Source organism: Canis lupus, chromosome 10, assembly GCF_011100685.1.
Source record: "Canis lupus familiaris isolate Mischka breed German Shepherd chromosome 10, alternate assembly UU_Cfam_GSD_1.0, whole genome shotgun sequence".
NCBI lineage: Eukaryota > Metazoa > Chordata > Mammalia > Carnivora > Canidae > Canis > Canis lupus.
Genome location: NC_049231.1, coordinates 11,673,929 through 11,701,763, shown reverse-complemented (window position 1 = coordinate 11,701,763; position 27,835 = coordinate 11,673,929). Strand labels below are relative to the sequence as shown.

Here is a 27,835-nt window from a genome sequence, read left to right as displayed (position 1 = left end):
GCTGTTGCAGGAAGGGGCCGAGGTTGGGAAGAGGAAGAGGGGGGTCCCAGGCAATAATGTTTCTCAAGGTTACTATTTCAAAGTGATACATGATTGGGGATATTTTTTGTACAGGTTTTGTTTATGTCAGTTTTTATTTTTTATTTTTATTTTTTTAATTTGGAATTTTAATTATGTACATAGATAGCAACATGAGAACGAGGAGTTCTACTGCTGGACATTATCTCTAGGTGAAAGGATTTCTGATTAGTCCACTGGTAGTATGGCATCACCCAAGATAACAAAGAAGCCTGGTATAGTTTTTCCTGAAGAAGAAAGCCAATTTACTACATTCAGCACTGACTTCTCTGCCATTCTTCTGTAGAAAATGCATGGAGTTCCCAACGTTTACCTATAACTGATTAAAATGGGCAGAGATGGAGCATTCTGCTTATTTCCAGGTGAATTCTTCACATTTCCTGGCTTTTGAAAGTTCTCCTTCCACAAATCTTCTATGACTATGTATCCTCGTAAACCCCAGTCATATCATTTCTCCCCACTGACCTGGACAAATACGATGGCTTCTTGTGGATAATAAAGAGAGGCAGCTAGTCCCATGAACCCAAGTGGATACACCAGCTTCTTTATTTTTGACCCTCTAGCCAAAAGAAGTCCAACAATGCCAGCATAACCAGTAACCCCAAGTCTTGGAAAGAATCCAGGAGGTGCATTTTGGAGATATTCATAGCTGTCTAACCCCATTGAACCAAGCTCTGCATCTTGGGCTTCGTTTGTGAGCACATTTCCTGACACCAACTTGTATATGGCTCGCAAAAAAGGCGGAGATGTGAAATGCTTTCTTCAAGCTGGGTCCTTGGCTCCTCCACATATTTAGATTGGTCCTCAGGAACTGAGTAGAGTGAAAGCTCATTAACCTTCACAGAAGTTTTGTGAGGTGAGTCCCTTTTAGGTGATGCATAGACTTTAAGGGGGAGCAGACTCAGGCTGGCTGGCCTCACAGACCTCCGAATTACCTTGAACATGTTGCTGGCAGAGGTGGCTCCAGTGGGGTCCCCTATGTCAGTTTTTAATAAACATAACTGTAGGACAGAAAAAAAAAGAAAATGCACGTGTAGAAATTACAAAGTGGTGTGTTCATAAATAGGTAACCTACTCACAATGTTAGGATGTCGCAGATAGTTCACAACTGCTTACTTCTTAGCTTCTGTTGGAAATTGACTGTACTAAACATTAAGAATTCCAATGAATATATGTAAATGAGGCCTACATATGGAAATAATAAGGGTAAAGAAAAAAACTGTAGGCAAAGTATACAGGGACAATAAAGTGTGTTTTTTGATAGTGAAAGGAATGAGGTATGAGAATGTATTTTTGTTTTGTTTGCTTTTTGTTTGTTTGTTTGTTTTTGAAGATTTTATTATTTATTCATGAGAATACACAGAAAGGAGACAAAGAGAGAGAGGCAGAGGCACAGGCGGAGGGAGAAGCAGGCTCCATGCAGGGAGCCCGAGGTGGGACACGATCCCAGGTCTCCAGGGTCACGCCCCGGGATGAAGGCAGACGCTCAACTGCTGAGCCACCTGGGCTGCCCGAGAATGTATTTTTGTTAAGGGGAAAGTAGAGCAAATTGGCCTAATTTAGAGGTTATTTAAAGGTTATTTTAGGGATCCCTGGGTGGCGCAGCGGTTTGGCGCCTGCCTTTGGCCCAGGGCGCGATCCTGGAGACCTAGGATCGAATCCCAAGTCAGGCTCCCGGTGCATGGAGCCTGCTTCTCCCTCTGCCTGGAGACCCGGGATCGAATCCCACGTCAGGCTCCCGGTGCATGGAGCCTGCTTCTCCCTCTGCCTGTGTCTCTGCCTCTCTGTGTGTGTGTGTGACTATCATAAATAAATAAATAAACTCTAAAAAAAAAAAAAGGTTATTTTAGACTAGAAAAAAAAATAAAGGACAAAACCAAAATAGACATACAAATTTAGGAAAAGAGAGTGAGAGGCACTAGGAATGGAGGGAGGGAGAAGGGAGAGATTATTATCTTGTGTGGTCAAGCTAGTGAAAAATAAGTGAATTTATTATAAGGTTTTTAAATGTGAGCTTTAATAGCATCAGGGTGTCTATGCAAAACTGGAATTTAATTTTCTCTCTGTTAAAAAAAGTTTTCTTGGATTATTGTAAAAGATTTTTGTTTACTAGATAAATAACTTGCCTGGAAAATAAAGATTCTGTGTCTTATTAGGATAACTGCCTGTACTTCATGTTCTTTATCAGGTCTTTGATTACTTAAAAAGACTGAGGCTTCTCAATATTAAAAGAGAAAAGTGCTTTTTTCCTCAGATGCACTACTTTCTGTCTTTGCCTCTGAAATCTATTGAAAGTTTGGTTAAATAAGTAAGTAAATATTGTTTCATAGTAATCTGTCATCTTAATCACTGTTCAAACCTTTTGAAATTTTTTTACAACTTCCTTAAATCAAATTATATTTTTTTAAATTTTTTATTTTATTTTTTAAATTTTTATTTATTTTATGATAGTCACAGAGAGAGAGAGAGAGGCAGAGACACAGGCAGAGGGAGAAGCAGGCTCCATGCACCGGGAACCCGACGTGGGATTCGATCCAGGGTCTCCAGGATCGCGCCCTGGGCCAAAGGCAGGCGCCAAACCGCTGCGCCACCCAGGGATCCCTAAATCAAATTTTAAATAAAGTATTTTTGACCTTAAACTGACTGAGATTTCCCCAAGGGTCCCTGAAAAATCTCAAAGATTTGTTCTCTGTCCTTATTAATAGAGAAATATTAAACCATTTAGGTTTATTTGCTATGTAAAATTATATGAGAAACATTGTCAAATGAAAAGGATGTATGCCTAATTTTGATTCTTTAATAATACATACTTTTCAGGACCCAAAGAGAGAGAAACCAGTTAAAAGAGGTAATCTTTGGTTCTCTTTATATTCTTCTCATGTCAATGCTAAAGAACTCTAGCTATTAGCCATGCTAGTTTCGACTTTCCACTATGAGATTAATTTATCTTTTCAGGTGTGTCTGAACAGTTATAATTTGGTTGGTTATAATATGGAAATATTTGCTTATACCACATCCTGAATAAAACAGATGGCATGATATTGTGTGACCACTTCACAGGAAAGAGGTGTTTTGATCCTCTTAATTATTTCCCCTGGAGCAGATATTATTGGCAGTTATAACATTTAATCATAATCCTATCATATCATTTGAAGTAGGTCTAATGAGCAAGTTATTTAAAAATAAAACAGCAGAAAAAAATAAATAAAATAAAATAAAACAGCAGAGATTTTTTTTTCTCCTCGAAATTTTGTATGTACCACATACAAAATGCAATATGTGCATTTTATCATTTCGGGAAAATATTATGAATCCCAGATTATTTTGTTGGATTATAATGGACAATAGTCATAATTTATTCTTCCTAATTGTTTCCCATGATAAAGAAAAAATAATTAATCATGTGTCCAACAGTCTGATTTCTCAGACTTTTGACTATTTCCCCAAATTAAAATTATCCTTAAAAGGAAAAGATTTGCCAGAATTTAAGATATTCTAAGGAATATGCTATAGGTGGGATGGACACACAGATATACCTTTGCTCCCTTCCCAAATCCCATTAAAATACCAACAAAACGAGTTTTAAAAGGTATAAACCAATAAGGGCACAGTAAAAGAAAACTAGATTACAATATTACAATTTTGTAATACAGAGAGGAGGTGAGTGGTAAGTAAGTTAGTGTGATGAAAAAAGCTAACACCTACATGCCTGCAGAAGGGGAAATCAATGACAAGCAAGCTGACTCTTGCCCTAGAACCTGGAAAAGACTAGGTAACTATGAAGGCAGGACCGCATGGCAATGCTATGAACAGGAAGGTTGGTTGGGAGTCTATACAGAGAGCTGTAAACTTCCAGATCTTCTCTCCCAGGCCAGGAAATCAGATCACTGCCCTTTTACAATTCCAGAAAGAGAATGGGAGGACTCTCTTTGGGAGGATGAGCCAGAGAGACTGTACACTTAAGACTCAAGGCACAGCTAAAGGTAAGGGTACAATGTCATAATGAAAACAGGGAAATTGAGGGGCACCTGAGTGGCTCAGTCTCTCCTCCTCTCCCCTCCCCTCCCCTCCCCTCTCCTCTCTTCCCTTCCCTCCCTTTCTCTCTCCTCTCCTCTCCTCTCCTCTCCTCTCCTCTCCTCTCCTCTCCTCTCCTCTCCTCTCCTCTCCTCTCCTCTTTTCTTTCTTTCTTTCTGGTTTCCAGTGACTCAGGCTATTGAGATCTCTCTGTCTGTCTTTATAGTCTTATCTCACTATAATTTATGCCACCACTATTTTTCTGTTGTTCCTGCAATCTTGTTTTCTCTATTAGTATTGAATAACTAAAAACTAATTGTCCCTCACTAGTACATGAGGGACATAAAAAACTGTATCAAAAGATTTAGCTTCAGAGATGCCTGGCAGGCTTAGTCGGTAGAGTATGTGACTCTTAATCTCGGGGTTGTGGGTTTGAGTCTCACATTGGGTGCAGAGATTAGTTCCAAATAAAAGGTTAAAAAAAAAAAAAAGATTTAACCTCAGAAAGTAACTGACATTGGTGAATCAAAACTGTACTAGAGTGCCTGGCTGGCTTACTTGGAAGAATATGCAGGTCTAGATCTCAAGGTCATGAGTTTGAGCCCCATGTTGGGGGTCGGAATTACTTAAATAAATAGATTAATTAAAATTAAAAAAATCCTGTTTGTATTAATATAGGGAGGCACTGGTATGGGTTTGGTCAGAGGGTGTTGAGTAATCACTTGCCAATGAAGCACCGCTATTTCCTTGAAGCTGGTAAGGACCTTGGGAGACCATGATCAGAGTAGCTGTACTCACTTCCTTACTCGGCTGATATGTCTGTGGAGTCTGGCCCAGGGGTGCAGAGGACCTAGTTTCATCTCTGCTGTGGCAGGCTGGCTCCTAGGAGAATACACAGGGGTGGGAGAGATGGGAGGAAAGCGGTTGGAGGTAGAGGGGGAACAACACCATGAGGTTCTCCAGGGGCAGGTGCTGAAAGGTTAGGGTAAAGTAATTTCTCACTTAACTAGTGGGGCTTCATCTAATGTGTAACAGCCTGAGAAACAGAGTCAGCATCCCTAGCAACTGTTCCTTGCAAGTCCAGCAGCCGGGCCACAGGTCAGCGTGGTTTCCTCTGGGTACATTTCCTGCCCCAGGAGCAGGCCTTTCCCAATCCAAAGGTGGCATTTTGCTGGCCTCCAAATGTGTAGGTCCCTGGTAAATAATCTGGGTTTGCCTAATCCAAAAGAGTGTATTTATTCCCCCATGGCTTGGTGACCACTTTCTGTTCTTTCAGTTCTCAGTATCCCCATACTTTAAGCTCCTGCTCTTCGCAAGGAGATCAAATAAGCAAGATAATTTCTTTCTTGGGTCTCCTGACACCATCCGAGCTCTAGAAATCATTTAACTTTGCATTTAATTAACTCTATGGCCTTGCTATTGCTATGTTTTAAGTGAGTTAACTGATTCATACTGAAAGGAAATATTATTTAGCATACACTTTCTATTTCTACTGTAGTGCCAGTATTGTGTTATACGAGTCTCTAGTTCCTGGGCTCTATCACAGAGGCGTGAGTTACTGATACTGAACCATCACTAAGTCTAATAAATAGGACTAGCCTAATAAGGTCTGCCATATAGTCTACCTCCAGTTACAGAGGCAATTGTGCACTCACCCTCTTCTCTGCCTCCATGCCTGCTGTTTCTGAAATCTGCTATGCGGACGCTGAAAGAAGTGCCAGGATGTCTGGTGAAATACAGCAAAGAGCAATGAGGTTGGAGGGGTGAGCAGGGCCAGACTGGTACTTAATCCCAAAGACAGTTGAGACTTAGGACATAATTGCAAAAGACAAAGGGAGACTATTTGTTAGTATTAAACTGGGGAGTAACAGGATCAAAATCTTTTTTAAAAATCATGCTAGATTGGACTCAGGGACTGTTGCTAGAGAACTGACAGGTGATCCTGACAATGGTGGGGAATGAAGACAATAGAGGGCTCAAGAGATATTTAGGAGGTTTGAATAATCGCTTTATTTTTTTTAAAGGTTTTATTTATTTATTCATGAGAGAGAGAGAGAGAGAGAGAGAGAGAGAGGCAGAGACACAGGCAGAGGGAGGAGCAGGCTCCATGCAGGGAGCCCCACGTGGGACTCAATCCCAGGACTCCGGGATCACGCCCTGGGCCAAAGGCAGGCTCTAAACTGCTCAGCCACCCAGGGATCCTGAATGATCACTCTAAATAAACATTACCCATACTTTTTTTTTACAGGGATCTTAGAAGTAGGTATTATTTCCACTTTACAGAAGAGAAAATATGTGTCCCACTTGCCCAAAGAAATAGAGCTGGTAAGTGACCGAGCTGGGAATTAGACTCAGCTCATTTCCATGGCCTTTTTGGTGTACCACACTACCTTATAAAAATTCAAATGGAAAGAGAAGACACTAAATATTGAGACCCGATTCTCACCCCTTGACAAAGCTATAAATTCTTTGTCTCTCCCTTGTATAATTTTAGTTCCTGATATAGTTTTGCAAACCCATTTTATACATTTATTTTTAAAGTATGAGTTACCTCTAAGAGGTTGGTCTAACACCTCTTAGATGCCATTGAATAATTAGAGGATATTTCAAAAATCAGTATGCTTGGTATGTGAACAACTAATAGAATAATTCTGGATGGCTTTTGATTCTTTGTGAATACCTTCCGAGTACACTATCATTCCTGCCATCTTTAAGTTGCCGGTGCAAATACAGTTAGAACTTTGGCTGGATCTCACTTCCCTGTTTCACATTATAAACAAGTATTTTCCTTCCCACTTTGGTCAAGTTACAAAAATCTTTTCTCAATTTACACAACAATTGGGGGTTCAACATTGAGAAATTATGGTGAAATACTGAACTGACTCTTCCAATGTATGATAAAATGTAGTCTTATTTGCAAAGAGATGAACATGTTCCCATTTTGATTTCCTCTTTCCAGAAGAGTATTCTGATTTCATTTCTTTATTGAGTATGATCTTTGGGTTTAAGATTCTGTACAATCTTTTCATTTATGCCAATGCCATTAAATTTTCTTTCATTGAACTAGAAACCAGGGATTTCAATCTGTATATTAGCTCTGTAAAATCACAAGGAGAGAAAAAATTGTTGCAAATAGGAAAATGAGATCATATACTTGGATTGTACTCTCCCCATCTCTTGGCAAACAGAGAGATGTTCAACTGACTGAGCTACCCAGGGGACTCCCTCAATGCTTTTTTTTTTAACAGCTTTTTTGAGGTACAGCATACATAAAGTAAACTTCACATATTTAATTTCCAAATTGGATTTTGACATATATATATATACACCCACGAAACAATCACCATGAAGACAGTGTACCTATCCATCATCTCCAAAAGTTTTCTGTGCTCCTTTGTAATCTCTTTCTCCTCATCCCCACCTTCCTATTTCTAAGCAACCACTGATTTGTTTCCACTATAAATTTGCATTTTCTGGAGTTTTTTAATAAATAGAATCACACAGTATGTACTCTTTGTTGTCTAGCTTCTTTAAGTCAACATGCCTACTTTGACATTCATCCTTATCATTGCATGTATCAATAGTCAAATGGCTCTATTATAATTTGCTATTCTGTTCAATTGTTGATGGACATTTGGGTTTTTCCCAATGTTTTGTTATTAAAAAAAAAGCTGTTATGAACACTCATGTCCAAGTCTTTGTGTGGACATATATTTTCGTTCTCTTGGGTAAATACCCAGGATTAGAAAGCCTGGATTACATAGTAGGTGTTTGTTTAACTTTATTTATTTATTTATTTATTTATTTATTTATTTATTTTTATTTGAGAGCAAGAGCAGGGGGAAGGTCAGAGGCAGAGAGAGAGAATCTTCTAGCAGACTAATGACTAGTGATATAGAACATTTTTTCATGTGATTGTTTGCCATCTTTGGTACATGTTCTTTGGTAGTGTTTGCTGAAATTTTTTGCTTATTTTAAAAAATGGGTTGTTTTCTTATTGCTGAATTTTGAGAGTTCTTTATATACTCTAGATACAAGTCTTTTTCAGGTATTTGCTTGGTAAATATTATCTCCTAGTCTGAGATCTAGGCTTGTCTTTTAGTCTCCTAACATGGTCTTTGAAGAAGAGCAGTTTTAAATTTTGATGATTTATCAATTTGTACTTTTATGGATTGTGCTTTCGGTCTTATATCTGAGGTCCAAAGCTTTTCTTCTGTTTTCTTCTAGACAATTTTAAGTTTCACATTTAGGTCTATAATTCATTTTTGGATGATTTTTATATATGATGATATTGCACAATGTGAACCCAAACTGATTTTTTTTTTTTTTGCATATGCACCACCTCACACACACACCCCTTACTAAAAAAACTAGATATAAAAATGTAATCTCGGGATCCCTGGGTGGCGCAGCGGTTTGCCGCCTGCCTTTGGCCCAGGGCGCGATCCTGGAGTCCCGGGATCGAATCCCACGTCGGGCTCCCAGTGCATGGAGCCTGCTTCTCCCTCTGCCTGTGTCTCTGCCTCTCTCTCTCTGTGTGTGTGACTATCATAAATAAATAAAAATTTTAAAAAATGTAATCTCAAGGAAAATAGATTTCTTTCTGGGTAGTCATTGCCACTAAGGACTATTTCCAGATGCATCTCCTCTTTTCTGTCAGGCTATTGGAAATTAATTTGATCTGTAGTTGAACTGTGTCTGGCTGTGTTATGATTTTTGTGTGACTCAGTTCACCACTGGCTTCAGATGTTGTTAAGAGTGGGATCAGGACTTTCTTTTCAGCAGAACCGGGGATCTGAAAGCTAACAAGATCCTAGAAAACCACCTGGGCTTCATAACCATGTTGTCAGTTTTTAGAACTATGGGGTTATCTCCTTGACAGTCATTGGGTTGCTGAGGAAGTTTCTTTGTTTTTCAGGCTAGCTTTCTTCTTCTGTGCTCACAGATCTCTTTCAGTCCTGCTGCCTATCCCCTAGCCTTTGGAGGGCAGCTGCCCTTCTCTCCATAAAGGCCTGGAACACCTCAGTGCGGTTTCTCCCAGCCAACCCGCTGAGTTTCCAGGTTTCATAGTTGGAGATTTGGATTGCTTGTGAAGACTCCTGACTCATCTCCAGATTTTCATAGTTGGACACTGGAGTAGCTCCTGGGAATTTCTCTCCACTCTCCTGGCCTGTTCCTCTTGACTCCAGAACGTGGCTACTTTGAACTTGCAGGAGACTTCATACACCTTAGGAGGGGACCTCTTTTAGCTTTCTTTCTCTCCTCCTAACTTTCTGCTTGCTGCCCCTGAGGAAAGACCCATAAGGGAGAGTGAACTGGGTGGATGCAGTCTTGCTCTTGGCTGGGTGTCCCTGGAATTTTGATCAGTCATGGCAGCCCATATGTGGCCATGGAATGTTGACTAAAACTTAGTCTGTTTCTCCTGACATCCATCTATGGCAGATTCTTTTTCCTGCTATTGCTCCAGTGATGGGAGTAGCTATCGGTTATATTCCCTCCTAGGAAGGACTCATCACTTTCAGAGTTTCTTTTCTTTCTATGTTCCTGTGTCTTCAGCTTTCTAAAGCATTTTTAAAAACTATGTCTGGCTTCTAACATGAGATTGCCAGTCTTTCGTGACTGTCTACAACTAAATAAGAAGCAGAACTGAGATACGTTCTTAATAATTTGAGAATTGTGCCTTTACAAATAAATTTACAATGTATGGTTAAATGGGTAGCTCAAGGTTAAGAGGAAAAGAAGGTTAAGGTTGAGAGGAAAAGAAGATTAAAAGAGGAAAAGAAATTTGCCAAGGTGAAAAAATAAGTTTGGGGCTACCTTAGCTTAGCTGCCATAACAAAATACTATAGACTCGGTGGCTACAAAACAAAAGGAATTTATTTCTTCAAAGTTCTGGAGAACTAAAACTGTGGAATCTCATGAAGGGTCTTCATTTCACTGAGCCTCCGTTTCCTGGTAGATGTGAGAGTTCAGTGGGATTCTATATGAAAAGTGCCCATCTGTCTTGATCGTATCTGCAGGATTTTAATTTATGGAGGTGACTGAATGAAGATATTGAGAGGCTAATGCCATTGAAAGATTTTATTGTTGGGGCTCCTGGGTGGCTCAGTCGGTTAAGCATCTACCTTCAACTCAGGTCATGATCACAGGGTCCTGGGATTGAGCCCTGAGTCAGGCTCCCTACCTAGCAGGGAGTCTGCTTCTCCCTCTCCCTCTGCCCCTTCCCCTGCTTGTGTTCTCTCTCTTTCAAGTAAACAACATCTTTAAAGAAAGAAAGATTTTATTGTTATTCAGTTCCCAAGAGGAGGGGCACATAACACCATGCAAGGACACAGTGGGAAGGCACCCTTGTCAGGAGGCTGTGTGAGGGGAAAGCATGACCTAGAGTCTTTATTGTACTTTCCACAGGAAAGAAGGAATGAAAAAAAAAATGAAAAAAAAAAAAAAAGAAAGAAGGAATGAGGCAGGGTATAAACATCTTGGATTGGCTTGTTTGAATAATTTCAGTGGGCTGTGGGCAATGGGGCGGTCTGTAGTTGATACCTGGCCCTGGGGTGATTTAGAGCAGGAGAAATACTGGCTTGGTGTGTGAGGGTTAGATAAAGGAAAAGGTTGAGAGTATGGGAGCTGGATCAGTAGGTCTGCATATGAAAGGTATGTTCCCAGGCAAGCAATTTACTATACCTAGTAATTAGCTATCCTTGGGAGGAGCAGTCTCTCCCCACCCAGCAAGGCCCCCAAGATGTCAAACCATCAGAAAATTCAAAAAAGAAAAACATGATTAATACACTATCCCAGTGGGACACCTGAGTGGCTCATTGGTTGAGTGTCTGCCTTTGGTCCAGGGCGTGATCCTGGAGTACCGAGATGGGGATGGAGTCCCACGTCCCACATGCACTCCTTGCATGGAGTCTGGTTCTTCCTCTGCCTGTATCTCTGCCTCTTTCTCTCTGTGTCTCTTACGAATAAATAAATAAAATCTTAAAAAAAATACACTATCCTGGTTGTTGTCATATTAGTACAGGCTTTATGAGTGCTTATCTCTCTTTCATAGTCCCTCCTTTGTCAACACCACTCTCACCTCAGCAGCTTCTGAAAGATGATTCACTTTTTTTCTTTGGGTGATCCAGCACTTGTTTCTCTCTGTCACAGTCACATTTGATGCACCTTGCTTGAGTAAGGCTTACAGCCCTACTAAGCCCTACTAAGAAGGAGCCATTCTAGACCATGTTGGAGGCGGGAGGGCAAGAGCAGGGAACAAGAATAGTCTGTTTGTTAGGGGTCAAAGTGTTGAGGGATAGACATTCCTATTCTGCAGCTGGAAGAAAGGGAGTCCTAGTTTGAATTCCATAGGGCATCAATCACAGGTCACCATGTATCAGCATCCCAGCAACAAGAAGACAGCAGAAAATCTATTCCCCTTGATTGAGCTTTCCACATGTTTCAGCAACAACTGGTTTCCATACTGGTGAAAGGGACAGTTTGTTAGCCTCCTCTCAAGAAGGACTAAGGTTTAGCAACAGCTACAATGAACAACTTATTTTCTTGAGTTGTCTGGGTTGTCCAACTTCAAGATGAAGTAGAGGTAAATAGGACAGATACTCTAGAGTAAATAAGTGTCCTTGGATTCCTTGAACATCAAATAAAAAGATGTTTATAGAAGATAGAACATAATTTTCTGTTAAAGTGACCAAGTAGAGCCTTAATTGGTAAAACACCACTCAATGTCAAAGATGGTTTACCAAGTGCTAAGACAGGACACCATTCAGGATATAGAGTTATGAAACCCAGATACTTGATAAATATTTTTTCTTTTCAACCTCACACTACCATGAAGAAGTTATCCATGGCTGAATTAGCACCAACAGAGTCCACAGTTTCTGTGAGTGATATAAACTTGGCTCCAGATGCCTCATACATATTTGTGTAAGTAACTTCTCCAAAAGAAATATTAAGAAGCTGCACCTGTCTCTATGATTGTGGCCAATTATTCATCCTCTATGAAGCTCAATTTCCTCCTGTATACACTGAGAGTACTTATGTTTACTTTGTAGCTTTGTTGAAATCATATCAGGAAGATTACAATAAAGTTTAAACAGTCAAGAAATGACAGCTCCTTCTCTTCCTCCCTTCAGTTCTCTCTCCCTTTTAAACAATAAAAATAAGTTATTATAAAGTAACCAGAACAATTAAACTGATATAAACTGAGCACTTACAGTGCATTAAAGACTATTCTAGTGCTTATATGTCTGATCTCATGATCCTATGAATTTAATAGCCTCTTGAGAAAAATTCCAGACTTTGAATATATCACATACCATAGTATTTATATACAATAGTCTCCAGACTATCTGAATAAACCACAAATCCAAATAGGCAGGAATAAGATGAAAATATTTTTATCATAGTTGCTCGATCTGATACTAGAATAAGAATAAGAGAAATCAAAGAATATTTGTTATCTTTATGGCATCTATTTATTAGGTAATTTTAGAAATTTTGAGGAAAAAAGCAATAAGAAGGTACAAACTGAAAACATAGCTGTTAAAAATTGATCATAGTCATCAAGATTGGTGTAGTATTGAAGAAGAGATAGACATATAGATCAATGGAACAGAATAGAGAACCCAGAAACAGAAACAAATATACTGTTAATTTCTGACAAAGGAGCAAAAGCAATTCAATGGAGGAGGCATAGCCTTTTCAATAAATGGTCCTGGAGTAATTGAATGTCCATTAGCCAAAAATAAATAAACAAACAAAATTTAAAATAGAACACAACTTAAACCTCATACCTTACGCAAAAATACACTCAAAATGGATTGCGAACTTAAATGTAAAACTGTGAAACTCACAGAAAAGCATATACAAGAAAATCTTTGAGACCTAGGACTAGGTAAAGAGTTCTTAGACTTGACACCAAAAACAGTTAATAGGATTAAATAGATAAATTGGACCTCATCAAAATAAAAACCTTTTCCTCTCCTAAAGATCTCACTAAAATGATTTTCCAACATTACTAGCCATTAGAGAAATACACATTAAAACTACAATGAGCTATGATTATATACATATAATAATGGCAAAACTCAAAAATAGCAGTAACAGCAAATACTGAAAAGGATGCAGAGAAGCTTGATTACTCATACATTGCTTGTGGCAGTGTGAAATATAATAGCCGTTCTGGAATACAGCCCAGCAATTCCTATCAAAATTAAAAATGGATTTACCATACAACCCAGCAATCCACTCTTGGGTATTTATCCCAAAGAAATTTATCCCATTTCTTTGGGATAAAGTTCCATAAGAACTTGTACATGAGTGTTTATAGCAACTTTAATCCTAATAGCAAAAATCTGTTAACTATCCCAGTTTTTTTTTTTTTTTTTTTTTAGATTTTATTTATTTGAGAGAGAGCATGAGCAAGTTGCGGGGCAGAGGGAGAAGCAGACCCCCCCACTGAGCAGGGAGCTCAACATGGGGCTTGATCCCAGGACTCCAGGATCAGGACTTGAGCCTAAAGCAGATGCTTAACTGACTGAGCCTCCCAGGCACCCCTCAAATTTCTTTTATAGGGTGAATGTTTAAACAAACTGTGGTATGTCTACACTATGGACTACTTCTAAGCAATAAAAAAGGAACAAATTATTGATATACACAACAGAGATTTGAAGGAACTTCAAGGAAATTATGCTAAATGAAAAGAGCCAATCTAAAAAGGATATATACCAGATGATTTCTCTTATTTAAGATTGGTGAAATAACCTTAAAAAAGAGATGGAGAATGGAGTAGTGATTGACAAGAGTTTGAGATGATAGGGAAGACATGGGTGTAGCTATAAGAGGGTGACAGGAAGGAGTCTTGTGATGGGTACAATTGAAAATCTTGGTTGTGATGGTGTCTGTGAGAAAAATAGCATCGAGCCACACACACAAACACAAGTACATGTATAACTGGTGAAATTTAAATAAGCTCTGTAGAGTGTATGAGTATCCATATCTTGACTTTAGTGTTGTACTATAGTTGTGCAAAGTGTGAACACTGGAGGAGGCTAGAGGAAGAGTGCACCAGGTTCCTCTGTACAATCCTTTGCAAGCCTCTATGCATTTATAATGATCTCAAAATAAAAAGTTTTTTTTAAAAAAAGCTGCTATGAATCTTTAAAATAGATGTAATTTATCTATGATAAATAGGTTTAAATAAACTGAAAGAGCAGCAGAGGGAAAGGGAGAAGCTGGCTCCCCGCTGAGCAGGGAACCCGATGTGGGGCTCGATCCCAGGACCCCAGGATTATGACCTAAACTGAAGTCAGATGTTTAACCAACTGAGCCACCTAGTCTTCCTTATTTTATTTTATGACTGTAAAAAGAACACAGAAGTTGCAAAATAGTGATACAATTGTTTTTTAAAAAGAAAATAAGTTCTGCTGCCTGCAAATCAAAATAGATTCTAAAGATTTATTTATTTATTTATTTATTTATTTATTTATTTATTTATTTATTTATGATAGACATGGGGGGGTGGGGCAGAGACACAGGCAGAGGGAGAAGCAGGCCCCATGCCAGGAGCCCAATGCGGGACTCAATCCCGGGACTCCAGGATAGCGTCCTGGGCCAAAGGCAGGCGCCAAACCGCTGAGCCACCCACCCAGGGATCCCCTAGATTCTAATAAAAATATTAATATTAACCATAATATTACTACATTATATCCATTAATATTAATTTTTGGATAAAAGAAAAACTAATTCTAAGATTTGTACAGAAAAATGAGTGGTTATTTTATTTTATTTTTTTTGGTTATTTTAAAATATGTCTACAAATTCTTTAAGAAGTGCAGCTTAACTCTCCTATCCTTACTTCTAAGTGACTGTGATAAAGTGACAGTGTGTCTCTTTCTGAGACTGTCATTAAAGTTATGTGGCCTCCTTCTTGCTTTCTCTTTTTAAATTGCTCAGGAGGAAATCAACCACAACACTGTGAGGATGTTCTAAAAGGCCTATAGAGAGGTCCAGGTAATGAAAAACTGAGGCCTTTTGCCAAAACCCACTTGATAGTAAATCCTTCTGCCCCCATCAAGCCTTCAGATGATTCCAGCCTCAGCTAACATCTTGACTACAACCTCACGAAACACCTCGCACCAGAAGAACCCAGCCAAGCTTCTGTGAAGATCCTGACCCACAAAACTGGTGAGATTACTAACTGTTTATCATTTAAATCACTAGGTTCTGGGGGCAATCCATTATATGGCATTAGGTAACTAACCAATGAAAAAGTAATAACAGCCATGAAATTAAAAAAAAAATAGAAGAAAGGGGAATTAACCTGATAATATAGTAGAATACATTCTAATATTACAATAATTAAAACAATATTACTGGCCATACAGATCAAAGAAATATAATAGAAAGTTTATAAATATATATATATCCATGTGAAAATCTAGTATATGGTAAAGGTGACATTTCAAATCAACGGGAGAAGAGATGGCATTTTAACAACTGAAGCGCCATCTGGAAAAAAATAAGTTGGATCCATACTCATACCTTATAATAAAATTAAGTTACAGATAGACTAAATACATAAATGTTAAATATGAAAAAAGGATTAAAATAAATTATGGGAAAATAAAAAACATTTCTAAGTGGAAACTAAAATACCTTAAAAGAAAAGATTGATCAATTTGACCACGCACACACACTTTCTGCATGGCAAAAAACACTATGGACAAAGACAAATGACAAACCAGAAAAATATTTGCTACCTTACACCCTAGATAAAGCACTTATCTTCCCAATTTATAAAGAACTCTTATGAATCAGTAAAAAAAAAAAAGACCAACAATCCAATAAAAAATGAGCAACAATTGTCAGAAAATGGAATATACATGGTTTTTAAACTATGGAAAGATGCTTAATGACACTATAAGAAATGTGAATTAAAACTAGAAAACGATACCACTTTTGATCACGTTGCCAAAGGCAAAAATAATCTTGAAAAAAAACCTATATTGGCAATGGTGTGGACACCCCTGTGCATTACGGGTGGGAGAATGAATTGATAAAATCTCTGTAAGATCATTTTGGCAATTTTGTTATTTGTTCAAACTATAAATATATTCTAGAGAGACTGGAACCTTCATATACTGCTGGTAGGAATGTAGAATGGTGCAATCATTTTGGAAAATAGTCTAGCAGTTCCTTAAGGTTAAACACATAAGGTTACCTTATGACCCAGAAATTCAACTCCTAGGTTTTATTTCAGGAGAAATGAAAACACATGTTCACACAAAAACTTGTACACAAATGTTCATTGCAGTATTATTCATAATAGGCAAAGCACGGAAACAACTCAAATGCCCATCATTTGATGCATTTTAAATCAGTGTATCACATGGAAATATTAATTGTGTCTCAGTAAAGCTGTTTTTTATTTTTTCTTAAGTAGCCAAATAAAAAGACTTGCTACAAACAGGGACTAGAGATGACATCAGAATTCTTGTCAGAAACAATACAAACAATGAAGACATTGGAGCAACATATTTAAACTACTAAAAGGCCAATCAGAGAAAGACAATTATCATATGATCTCACTCATATGTGGAATTTAAGAAACAAAACAGAGGATCAGAAGGGAACAGAGAAAAAAATAAAACTAGATGAAATCAGAGAGGGAGACAAACCATGAGAGACTTTTTTTTTTTTTTAAGATTTTATTTATTTATTCATGAGAGACACAGGGAGAGGCAGAGACATAAGCAGAGAGAGAAGCTGGCTCCCTTCAGGGAGGCTGATGTGGAACTTGATCCCAGGATCCCGGGATCATGACCTGAACCAAAGGCAGAAACTCAAGTGCTGAGCAACCCAGGTGTCCCTCAAGACTCTTAATCATAGGAAACAAACTGAGCATTGCTGGAGGGGAAAGTGGTAGGGGATGGGGTAACTGGGTGATGGACTAAAGAGTGCATGTGGTATAATGAGCACTGGGTATTACATAAGACTGATGAATCACTGACCTCTACCTCTGAAACTAATAATACATTATATGTTAATTGAATTTAAATTAAAAAAAAATTTAAAGTGTGAAAAAATAAAAAACGACTAAAAGGCAAAAATTGTCAATCTAGTACTTTCTACCCAGAAATATATCTTTCAAAAATGAATGTGAAGCATCACACTTCTAAATAACACTCGAGTCAAAAAAGAAGTCTCACGAGAAATTTAAAAACAGTTTCAACTAAATGAAAATAAAAAATACAGCTTACCAAATTTATGGGATGTAGTGAAAACAGTGCTTAAAGAAAAATTAATGGCATAATGTGCATATATATTAGTAGGGAAGATCTAAAATAAAATATCTAAGCTCCAACCTTAGGAAACGAGAGGAGCAATTTAAGCCTAAAGCAAACAGAGGGAAAAATACATAAATTAGAGCAGAAATCAATGAAATTGAAAACAAGAACACCATAGAGAAAATCAACAAAATCAAAATCTGGTTCTTTGAAAAGATCGATAAAATTGATAAATCTCTACTAGACTAAGCAAGTAAAAGAGCAAGAAGACACAAATTACTAAATTCTTACACATGTGCTGATTAGTGTAAGTACTGATACAAGAGTGAACCTTGAAAACGTTATGCTAAGTGAAGGAAGCAAGTCACAGAACTGCATATTATATGATTTCATTCATATAAAATGCCCAGATCAGGGAAATACATTAAGAGATAAAATGTAGAATAGTGGTTGTGAAGGAACGGGCAGGAAGAGATGTTAACAGATAGGTGCATGATAGCTACAGGGTATCTGATTTCTTTTTTTGAGGTGATGAAAATGTCCTGAAATCAACTTTGGTGATGGATATACCTATCTGAATATACTAAAAACCACTGAACCATACACTTTAAATGAATAAATTGTATGGTATGTGAATATATCTAATAAAACGTCTTTAAAAAAAAAGTAAGGTGCAAAACATTGTATGTAGTAGGTTAATATTTGTGTAAGAAAACATGGGGGCGGGGAGGTGATCAAATATTCAGCACTAAACACTTATCCATGCATAGTATTTCAAGGAGGACTCAGGAAACTGGATATATTTATTGCCACCAAGGAAGAGAATTAGCAGCTGAGAAATAGTTTGGAAAAAAGTTTACATTGTATTATTCTTTTGCACCTTTTGACTTTTGTAGCATGTACAGTATTAATAGGCAGATTTACTATAAAGTTGATGAAGTTTAAGCTTTGGAAACCCTTCATTTACCTGGGCCCTTCATAGGGACGCTAATAATGTGTTTACATTGTCATATGTTTTTATAAAATTTGCAAAAGTGAGATATGTTAACTTCAAACAGTTAATCTTGCTGGTTCTTTCCACTTCAAATTCCCCTCCATTCACTTCCCCTTTTATGTGATGTGTGGGGGAGGGTAAGGGGGAATCTGGCTGTAAACATTTTTGAGATGTTGTTAAGAGAAAGTAGACTGAAGAGATACTTGTAGTTGGGTTATGTTGATAGCCGTCACATCCTACAGTTAAATTATTGCTAGTTGACCTGGTGTTTGAAATGACTTCCAGAGACACTGTTATTACTCACAGTGCCAATTCATCTGGCATTGCAATAAGAAGGTGCGGGGATGGAAGTTATATCGCACAATGAACATGTCCTACTACATTTGGCACCATAAGTATATAGGTATAAGAAGAGAAACAAGGTTTGAAATGCGTAGTCACAAGACTATCTGGGAAAATTTTTTCTAGCTGTCAGAATACAGCTGAAACCAGAGGATTAGTCAAATGCATGTCAAAATAGCTCTTTCCCATCAGAAATGTACCTAATGCTGCCAATATCATTTGTAATTTAAAAATTTTTTAAAGAGTGATTTCTAGCCCTGGTGTTGAACTCAATAGCTGTCTTCACATGTAAAAGTTTAGATACATTTGCCTAAACATTTTCATATCGCTTTCATAAATAATTTCATTACATCTTTTTAATTTAGAAGTAATATACCAAAAATGCCATTCTAATCGCATTTTTTAGCTTCACATTGATATTGATCCGCACTCCATCTTTCACTGCTCCCATCCCCAAAATAGCTCATTATCACAGATATCTGTTATATTAAATGTTTGGTAATAAAAACTAAGGATTTAATATTGTGGCATAGAGTGTCAAAATATTTATAATAACATCTTGTGTTATTCCAGGCAAAGGAAACAGCACAAGGTGAATACATGAAGATTTTAAACAGCTCAATTCATTTAATGAAATGCCAGTAGTTTATGTGGCTAGAATACAGAACAAAAAGGGGGCACAGCCAGAGAAGATTCTGAAATATAGGAGGGTCAGATGATGAAGGGTCAGGTTAAAGAGTTTGTTTTGTCCTATAATGCTCTTAATTTTATATGAGCATCAGGAGTTCCAGGAACCTCTTTGAAACTCTGAAAAATATTATATGTGCATAACGTACATTTTTCTAGGGACAGAGTCCATAATTTTCATTCATTGTTCAGGATCTCCTAAAGGTTATTATTATTCTTACTGCCATGAGTAACCATGGAAGAGGAAGTTACATGATCTATTCACTTAAGAACTTTTGTGTGGGTTTACTACATGTCAGATATGGTGCGCCCTTCGCTAAGTGTGGAGAATGATTTGGAAAAGACAAAGGGCTGGCATATAGTCATGGAAAGGCAATTCATAGACTTTGGTAAGTAAGACAAGCAATAAAAAGATGAAATAAGATCAAAAGAGATACCAGAAACTTTAAGAAGGTCAACGAAACAAGATGTGCTCTCCAGTTGGCCTTGGGAAACGAAAGAAAGGCAGATGTCACTCTTAGTTTTCTAACTTAGAGAAATGATTGCTTGTTGTCCAATGTCTCAAATAGTCATTTAAAAGTATTTGTTCAATTTTCCAGTTTTTTATGGTACGAGGGTCAACTCGTATCCTGTTATGTCATGGACAAAACTGTATTGACTATTCTCACCTTAAAATCAAAGGACATAACCTCTCAGGCAAGGAAAACCAAAGCAAAAATAAACTATTGGGACTGTGTTAAAAAAACAAACTTTTCCACCATTAAGGAAACCATCAACAAAATAAAAAGGCAACCTACTGAATGAAGGAAGATATTTGCAAATGATATATCTGATAAGGGGTTAATATCCAAAATACATAAAGAACTTCTACAACTCAACACAAAAAATCCCAAATAATCTGACTAAAATATGGGCAGAGGACTTAAAGGAGACATACAGATGGCCAAAAGACATATGAAAAGAGGCTCAACAGCACTAATCATCAGGGAAATGCAAATCAAAACCATGATGAGACATCCCCTTACACCCGTGAGAATGGGTAGTACCAAAAGACAAGACAAGACACTGTTGGTAGTGCGCAAATAAACGAAAATCAGACTCTTAAATATAAAGAACAATCTGGGGGTTGACAGAAGAAAAGTGGGGCAGGGTGGAATTAGCTAAATAGATAAGGAAGATTAAGAGGTATAAATTTCTGGTTTCAAAATAAGTCACAGAGATGAAAAGTACAGCATAGAAACATAGTCAATAAAATTGTAATATCGTTGTTTGGTGACAGATGGTGGCTGCACTTATCATGATGAACACGGAGTAATGTGTAGAATTATTATGTTGTGCACCTAAAACTAACATAACACCGTATGGTAAGTATACTTCAATAAAAAACTGAAGGATATAAGATCTTAACTATAAGGGGAACCATTTGAGAGTTATCAATGTAGAGGTAATAACTGAAAATGCTGAAGTAGATGAGATCATCCAGAGTGTATGTAGAATGTTAGAAGGAAAAACAGCCACAGTTGTGAAATGTGTCAGACAGTTAAAACAGGCGGCATCTGGGTGGCTCAGTTGGTTAAACATCTGACTCTTGGTTTTGGCTTGGGACATGATATCAGGGTCATGAGATCGAGCCCCGCATTGGGCTCCATGCTCAGCACAGACTCTGTTTCAGATTCTTTCCTTCTCCCCTCCCCGCTGCCCCTCCTCCTGCTCACACACACTCTCTCTCGATAGATAGATAGATAGATAGATAGATAGATAGATAGATAGATCTTAAAAAAAAGAAAAGACAATTAAAACAGTAGCTAAAGGTGCTTTAATATTTGGGGTTTTATTTGCTTCTTTTAACATAAGAAGAAAAATTAGGCACGTGCATTAGAAGACTGTTCTCAAAGCTTTAGAAGCTGGAATTAGTTTAAGAATGCATTATACATGAAAGACACCAAGGCTCCATAAACAGGGCATCTTCTTCACACAAAAGCACAAGAAGACAAAGGAAGAACTAAACTAACACAGACCACAGAAAATATCACATGAAAGGAAATCATGTCTGGCCTAGCATACAACAGAAAAATCTCAAATAAACAGGCTTGGGTTTTGTGAACTTCCAAAAAGCAACACGTAGAAAAAGGAGAATCACAACCAATTTGAACATCTTGAAAGTGAGAGACAGTAGAATTTCAGCAATATTCCAAGTTATTAGGATTACTATGGAAACAAACAGAAGCAGAGGATCCAGGGCCACCCACCCTGCTGGTTGTGCATAGCTCAGCCCATTACCCACTCACTGCACTGCATAATTTACCTTCTGGGTCTCTCTCTATCTCTTCCTCCAGGGGCCAGAGATGGGAAGACGGCAGCTCACCCTTGAAAAACAAGGGTTGGAACTTTGCAGAGTCCACTTATACCCAAACTGTTTTCAATAAATGCAGTACAGTATTGTAAACATACTTTTTTCTTCCTTATATTAATAATATTTTCTTTTCTCTAGCTTACTTTATTCTAAGACTATCATATACAATACATATAACACACATAATATGTTAACCAACTTTATGTTATTGGTAAGGTTTCCATTAAAGAACAGGCTACTAGTGACTAAGTTGTGGGGGAGTCAATGGTGCCCCTAACCTCCATGTTACCCAAGGGTCTACTGTATTTACATGGATATTCATTCATTCATTCATTCATTCATTTATGTAGGCTCCACACCCAGCATGAATCCCAACGTGGGCCTTGAACTCCTGATTCTGAGATCAAGACCTGAGCTGAAATCACATGTTGGATGTTTAACCAGCTTAGTCACCTAGACTGCCCACATGGGTAATCATGTATTTTAACCAACATTTATATTGTACTTACTATGTGCCAGACACTGTTCTAAATGCTTCACAAAACTCTGCCTTAATAAATGGTTATTGACTAAGTCACTTTAAATTTACTATGTAAATTTAAGGTCTTTGTGGAAATCATTAAGGATGTCTACAAATATTCCACTTTTTCTCTTCCCTCCGGGAAAGTGGCAGACTTGCACTTCCATCCACCTTGAATCTTGACTCATCACGTGGCCAGCAGAATAATGGGTCCCCAGAGATGTCTACATCTTTATTCCTAGAACCCGTGAATATGCTATAACACACGGAAAGGGAGAATTAAGGTTGCACATAGAGTTAATGTCACTAATCAGATGACTTAGCATAAGGACATTATCCTGGATGATCTAGATGGGCCCAGTGCAGTAAAAGGATTCTTAAATATGGAAGAAGGGGTCAGAAGGGCCCATGTGAGCATGATGTGATGTGAGAATGATTCAACTGGCTATTGCTGGCTTTGAAGACGGAATAGGACCATGAGCCAAGGAATGTGGGCAACCTTTGGAAGCTGGAGGAGGGAAAACACAACAGACAAAAACCTAGAACTTCCAGGAGAGACACCTTGATTTTAACTAAGTGAGACTTATTTTGGTCTTTTGATCCCCAGAGCTGTAAGATAATAAATTTGTGTTGTCCAAAGAGCTAAATTTGTAGTAACTTGTTACAGCAGCAATAGGAAACTAATACACCATGAAACTTCATGAAATACAAGAGCGACATGTAATTGCCAGTGTGAGACAACGCTGAGCCCCATTTGACTTGCCATTGTAAATTGTTGATGGTAGAGACGGGTGTTCATCCAATTTGAGTCCCTGAACAAGGAGCAGGGATCTAGCATGGGCATAGAATATGAATAAGAAAAAAACCTGTTTTTTTTCTTAAAGATTTTATTTATTTATTCATGAGAGACAGAGAGAGAGAGAGGCAGAGACACAGGCAGAGGGAGAAGCAGGCTCCATGCAGGGAGCCCAACGTGGGACTCAATCCCAGGTCTCCGGGATTACACCCTGGGATGAAGGCGGCGCTAAACTGCTGAGCCACCGGGGCTGCCTAAAACCTTTGTTTTTAAGCCACTGAGAACCGAGGATTTGTAACGACAGCATAACCTAACCTGTCCTAACTGACGCAGACCTCTAAGGAAGGAGTCATATACCAAGTTGTTCCTCTTACTACATAAATGGTGGGCAGGTGTAGTTGTTTCATCTTCTGGTACTCACTGCATCCTCATGAAAAGGAGCAGTTGCATAATAAATGAAATAATGAAAAATGTTGCCCTTTCTTCACATTAAAAGGGGGAGAGAAAACCCCTCAAAATCCTGAAGGCTTATGCAAACACACCTGATGCATTTTACTTTGTTTGTGAATAGGTAATACTTGAGGATGTGTCCATGTTGGCTGAAAACTCTCACAAGACTCCCCCTCCTCCCTACAGTTTCATAGTGTGTATTATGTGATTACCTCTTCGGATGATAGAGACTTTGTAATATATCCTGTGGGAAATGAAAGGAAGTCCAATCTTTGTTCTAAAGTGGTTGATCAAAATTTATTTTTGCTATAAAAGATATCAAAAAAGTTTCATCTTCACAATAATTTCAAATAGATGGTTAGAAGGGTGTCCAGATTTGACATAATGTCTATCAAGGTTTTTTTTTTTAATATATAAATGAGCTGTCAGACTTCAAGGCATATCAAGATTTTCTTGTGCAATGACTAATTTTAATAGATTTTCACTACTGTCCTTGTTGCATAAGTTTTGTGTTATCTTTGTAGATATCACTACTTTGTGTCAAATTAGGAAGAAATTTGTATTTTTTCCGTTGTGTTCTCATTCAAGTGCACTAGGCCAAAGCCTTATAACACAGATAAGAAAGAACATTAAGCATTGTTTTGAAGTGCTAATAGTTGTGGCTATTAAAATTTTAAAAGCAAATTAGAGAATTTCCCTTCAAAGCTCATAATGAACAGCGGCATTCTTAAATAACAAACATGTCATAAAAGTCATCAAAAATAATTGCTGTTTTTAATCCATGAGCATTTGAGAAAATATTAAAATGAGAAAAGCAACTTTAGTATTTATCCAAAAAGCCTTATTATGAGTTAATTTAAAATGGGAAAATATGTATAAAATTAGGTGGTTAAAAATGAATAAATTAGCAGGAGTTAATAGGCTATTATTGGAAATTTTCAGATTTGATGACCCTGGTCAATTGCTGACTTTGTGTAATAGTTATGATAGAAAACCCTAGGTTTAATTTTTAACTACCTAGCTGTGGCTTCACTCAACAAAGTGAAGCAAGTTCTGGATGATTTGAACTTACTTTCGAATGACATTTGTGATCAGTTGTATAACAACACAGCTGTAATAACAGGTGTGAACAAAGTGTTCTTTAAAAACATGAATAAGCACACAATATGTGCTCTGTTTAGCTATTTTTTAAAATCTCATTGGAGAAAATATGGCTTCTAGGATTTGCTGACTTGGGTTCACTATTTCGCAACTATTATTTGTATTCTTTTCAGATTCCTCTCACAGATGAAGTATTAGATGATCTACCCATGATGAAGGTGTTCAAACTTTGCCACAGGGGTTCAAGGACATTTTTAAGGGCTGTGGAATATATTTTCAAAGATTTGAAGAGGAAACCGAATCATAAAGAGGATGCAACATGTTTTTCTTCTAAAAGTTGATAAAGCTCAAATACACCATTAAATTCCTTTTACATAATTGTAAGGTTACAGGAAAATTGAAAAAATATTATAAAAACTGTTTCCCTGAATCATTTGAGAATAAATTGCTGAACTTATGTCCATCACTTTAGGTGTATTCTTACAAATAAGGACATTCTCCTTATATTACCACAACCAAAATCAGAAAGTTGACAGTAATAGGTTACTACTATCTGATCCTCAGCTCCCATTTAAGTTTCACTAATTATCCCACATATGTCTTTTAGAGCAAAAGAAACCAGTTTACAGTCACACTGACTTCAATTGTCACATCTTTTTAGTCCTTTAGGCTAGATCAGTTCCTTAGTCCTTTTTTGACTTTACAATCTTGACAATTTTGAAATCTTGGTAACTTATTTTGTAGAAATGTCCCTCAATTTTGGTTTTCTGATTTTTCCTCATGACTAGATTCAGGTTATGTATCTTTGGCAGGAATATAACAGATATGAGACTGTGTTCTTCTCAATGCATCCTCTCAGGTAGCACATGGTATCCGTTTGTCCCATTACTAATAATATTCCCTTGATCATTTGATTATGGTGGTGTCCACAAGTGGTGTTCACTATAAAAAAATGTTTTCCCCTTTACAATTAGTAAGTAGTTTGTGAGAAGATATTGAAACCATGAAAATATCCCTTTCTTTATCAATTCACTCTCCAATTTATTTGTTTATATCTCTGTAGGCTTATTTTTCGTATTTTTTTTTTAATATTTTTATTTTTTTTAAGATTTTATTTATTTATTCATGAGAGACACAGAGAGAGAGAGACGGGGGCAGAGACACAGGTAGAGGGAGAAGCAGGCTCCATACAGGAAGCCCGATGTGGGACTCGATCCCGGGTCTCCAGGATCACACCCTGGGCTGCAGGCGGCGCTAAACCGCTGTGCCACCGGGGCTGCCCTATTTTTCGTATTTTTATAATGTCTCAAAATCTTTTATCACTTTTTTTGCAGTTTAAGAAATGTGGTAAAATATATAATATAAAATTTAACTAAGTGTATGATTTAGTAAACTATACTCATGTTGTTGTGTAACAGATCTCTAAAATTCTTTTCTTTTTTTTAAAGTAGGCTCCACACCCAACATGGGGCTTGAACTCACAACCCTGAGATCAAGGCTCACATGCTCCACCGATTGAGCCAGCCATGTCCTCCTCTAGAATTTTCTCATCTTGCAAAACTAAAAAACTAAACTCCATACCCACAGAAAAACAACTCTCCATTTCTCTCTCTTCCAAGCCCGTGGCAACCACCATTCTACTGTTCCCACAACTGTAACGGGAAGTTTGGAATCATGATTGTGACTGAGGGTTACTCTAGTATCTCCTATAAGTGGAATCATACCATATTTGTCCTTTGGTGATTTATTTCACTTGGTATAATGTCCTCCAGGTTCATCCATGTTGTAGCATGTGACAGGATTTCCTTCTTTTTAAAATGAATAAAAAGAAGGTGTATCGACACCACACTTTATTCATCTGTTGATGGACATTTGTGATGCTTCCATGTCTTTGATATTGTGAATACTGCTGCAATAAACATGGGTGTGCAAATATTTCTTCAAAATCCTTCTTTCAATTATTTCGGATATATACTTAGAAGTGGGATCCTGGATCATACATTTCTATCTTCACTTTTTGAGGACTTCCACGCTGATTTTCAGAGTGGCTGCACCATTTTACATTCCTACCTGCAGTGTAGAAGGGCTCCAATTTCTCTACATCTTCACTGATACTTGTATTTTGGATTTTTTGATAGTGGCCATCCTAATGTGTATGAAGTGATAGTCCATTATTACTTTGATTTGCATTTCTCTAATGTTTGGTGATGTTGAGTATCTCTTCATATACTTGTTAGCCATTATTATATCTGCTTTGGAGAAATGTCTATTCAGGTCCCTTGCCCATGCTTTAATTGGGTTAATTGCTCTTTTGTGGTTGTTAGAATTATCTATTCTGGGTATTAACCTTTTATCACATATGTGATTTACAATTGTCTCCCATTTTATAGGTTGCCCTTTTACTCTATTTTTCTTCTTTCTTTTTCTTTCTTTCTTTCTTTTTCTTTTTCTTTCTCTTTCTCTTTCTTTTTTCTTTCTTTCTTTCTTTCTTTCTTTCTTTCTTTCTTTCTTTCTTTTTCTTTCTTTCTTCCCTTTCTTCTTTCTTTCTTCTCTTTCTTCTTTCTTTCTTTCTTTCTTTCTTTTTCTTTCTTTCTTTCTTTCTTTTTCTTTCTTTCTTTCTTTTTCTTTCTTTCTTTCTTTCTTTCTTTCTTCTTTCTTTCTTTCTTTCTTTCTTTCTTTCTTTCTTTCTTTCTTTCTTTCTTTCTTCTTTCTTTCTTTCTTCTTTCTTTTTTCTTAGATTTTACTTATTTATTCATGAGAGACACACACAGAGAGAGGTAGAGACACAGGCAAAGGGAGAAGCAGGCTCCCTGGACCCTGGGATCAGGCCCTGAGCCAAAGGCAGAAGCTCAACCACTGAGCTCAACTGCTGAGTCACCCAGGTGGCCCTCTATTGTTTTCTTTTATGTGCAGAAACTTTTGGGTTCAATGTGGTCCCATTAATATACTCTCGCTTTTGTTGCCTGTGCTTTTGGTGTCATGTCCAAGAACTCATTGCCAAATCCAATGCCATCAAATTTTTCTCATATGTTTTCATCTAGGAGTTTTACAGTTTTAGGTCTTACAGTTAGGCCTTTAATCCATTTTAGGTTAAATTTTGTATATGGTATAAGGTAAGGGTCCAACTCCATTCTTTTGCATGTGGATATCCAGTTTTCCCAATACCATTTGTTGAAGAGACTGTCCTTTGCCCACAGTGTCTAGGCACCCT

The 27,835-nt window shown here is 37.5% G+C and overlaps 2 long non-coding RNA genes and 1 pseudogene across 4 annotated transcripts; 2 read left to right on the top strand and 1 right to left on the bottom strand.

Annotated features, from left to right (window-relative positions):
- LOC100685946 lies at positions 1–5,858 on the bottom strand (annotated as a pseudogene).
- LOC119873589 lies at positions 3,764–24,824 on the top strand. 3 transcript variants are annotated; one of them, XR_005365395.1, is made up of 5 exons: positions 3,764–3,850; positions 3,949–4,061; positions 6,341–6,417; positions 15,049–15,279; positions 20,684–20,764. It is a non-coding gene; the product is annotated as an uncharacterized LOC119873589 (long non-coding RNA). The 3 variants fall into 3 exon arrangements; XR_005365396.1 differs by lacking the exon at positions 20,684–20,764 and adding an exon at positions 24,798–24,824 and having other exon boundaries at positions 3,783–4,061; XR_005365394.1 differs by having other exon boundaries at positions 3,783–4,061.
- Position 24,825: 1 nt separating this feature from the next.
- On the top strand, positions 24,826–26,570 carry LOC119873589. Its single transcript, XR_005365397.1, has 2 exons — positions 24,826–25,004; positions 26,073–26,570. It is a non-coding gene; the product is annotated as an uncharacterized LOC119873589 (long non-coding RNA).
- The last annotated feature ends 1,265 nt before the right edge of the window (positions 26,571–27,835 follow it).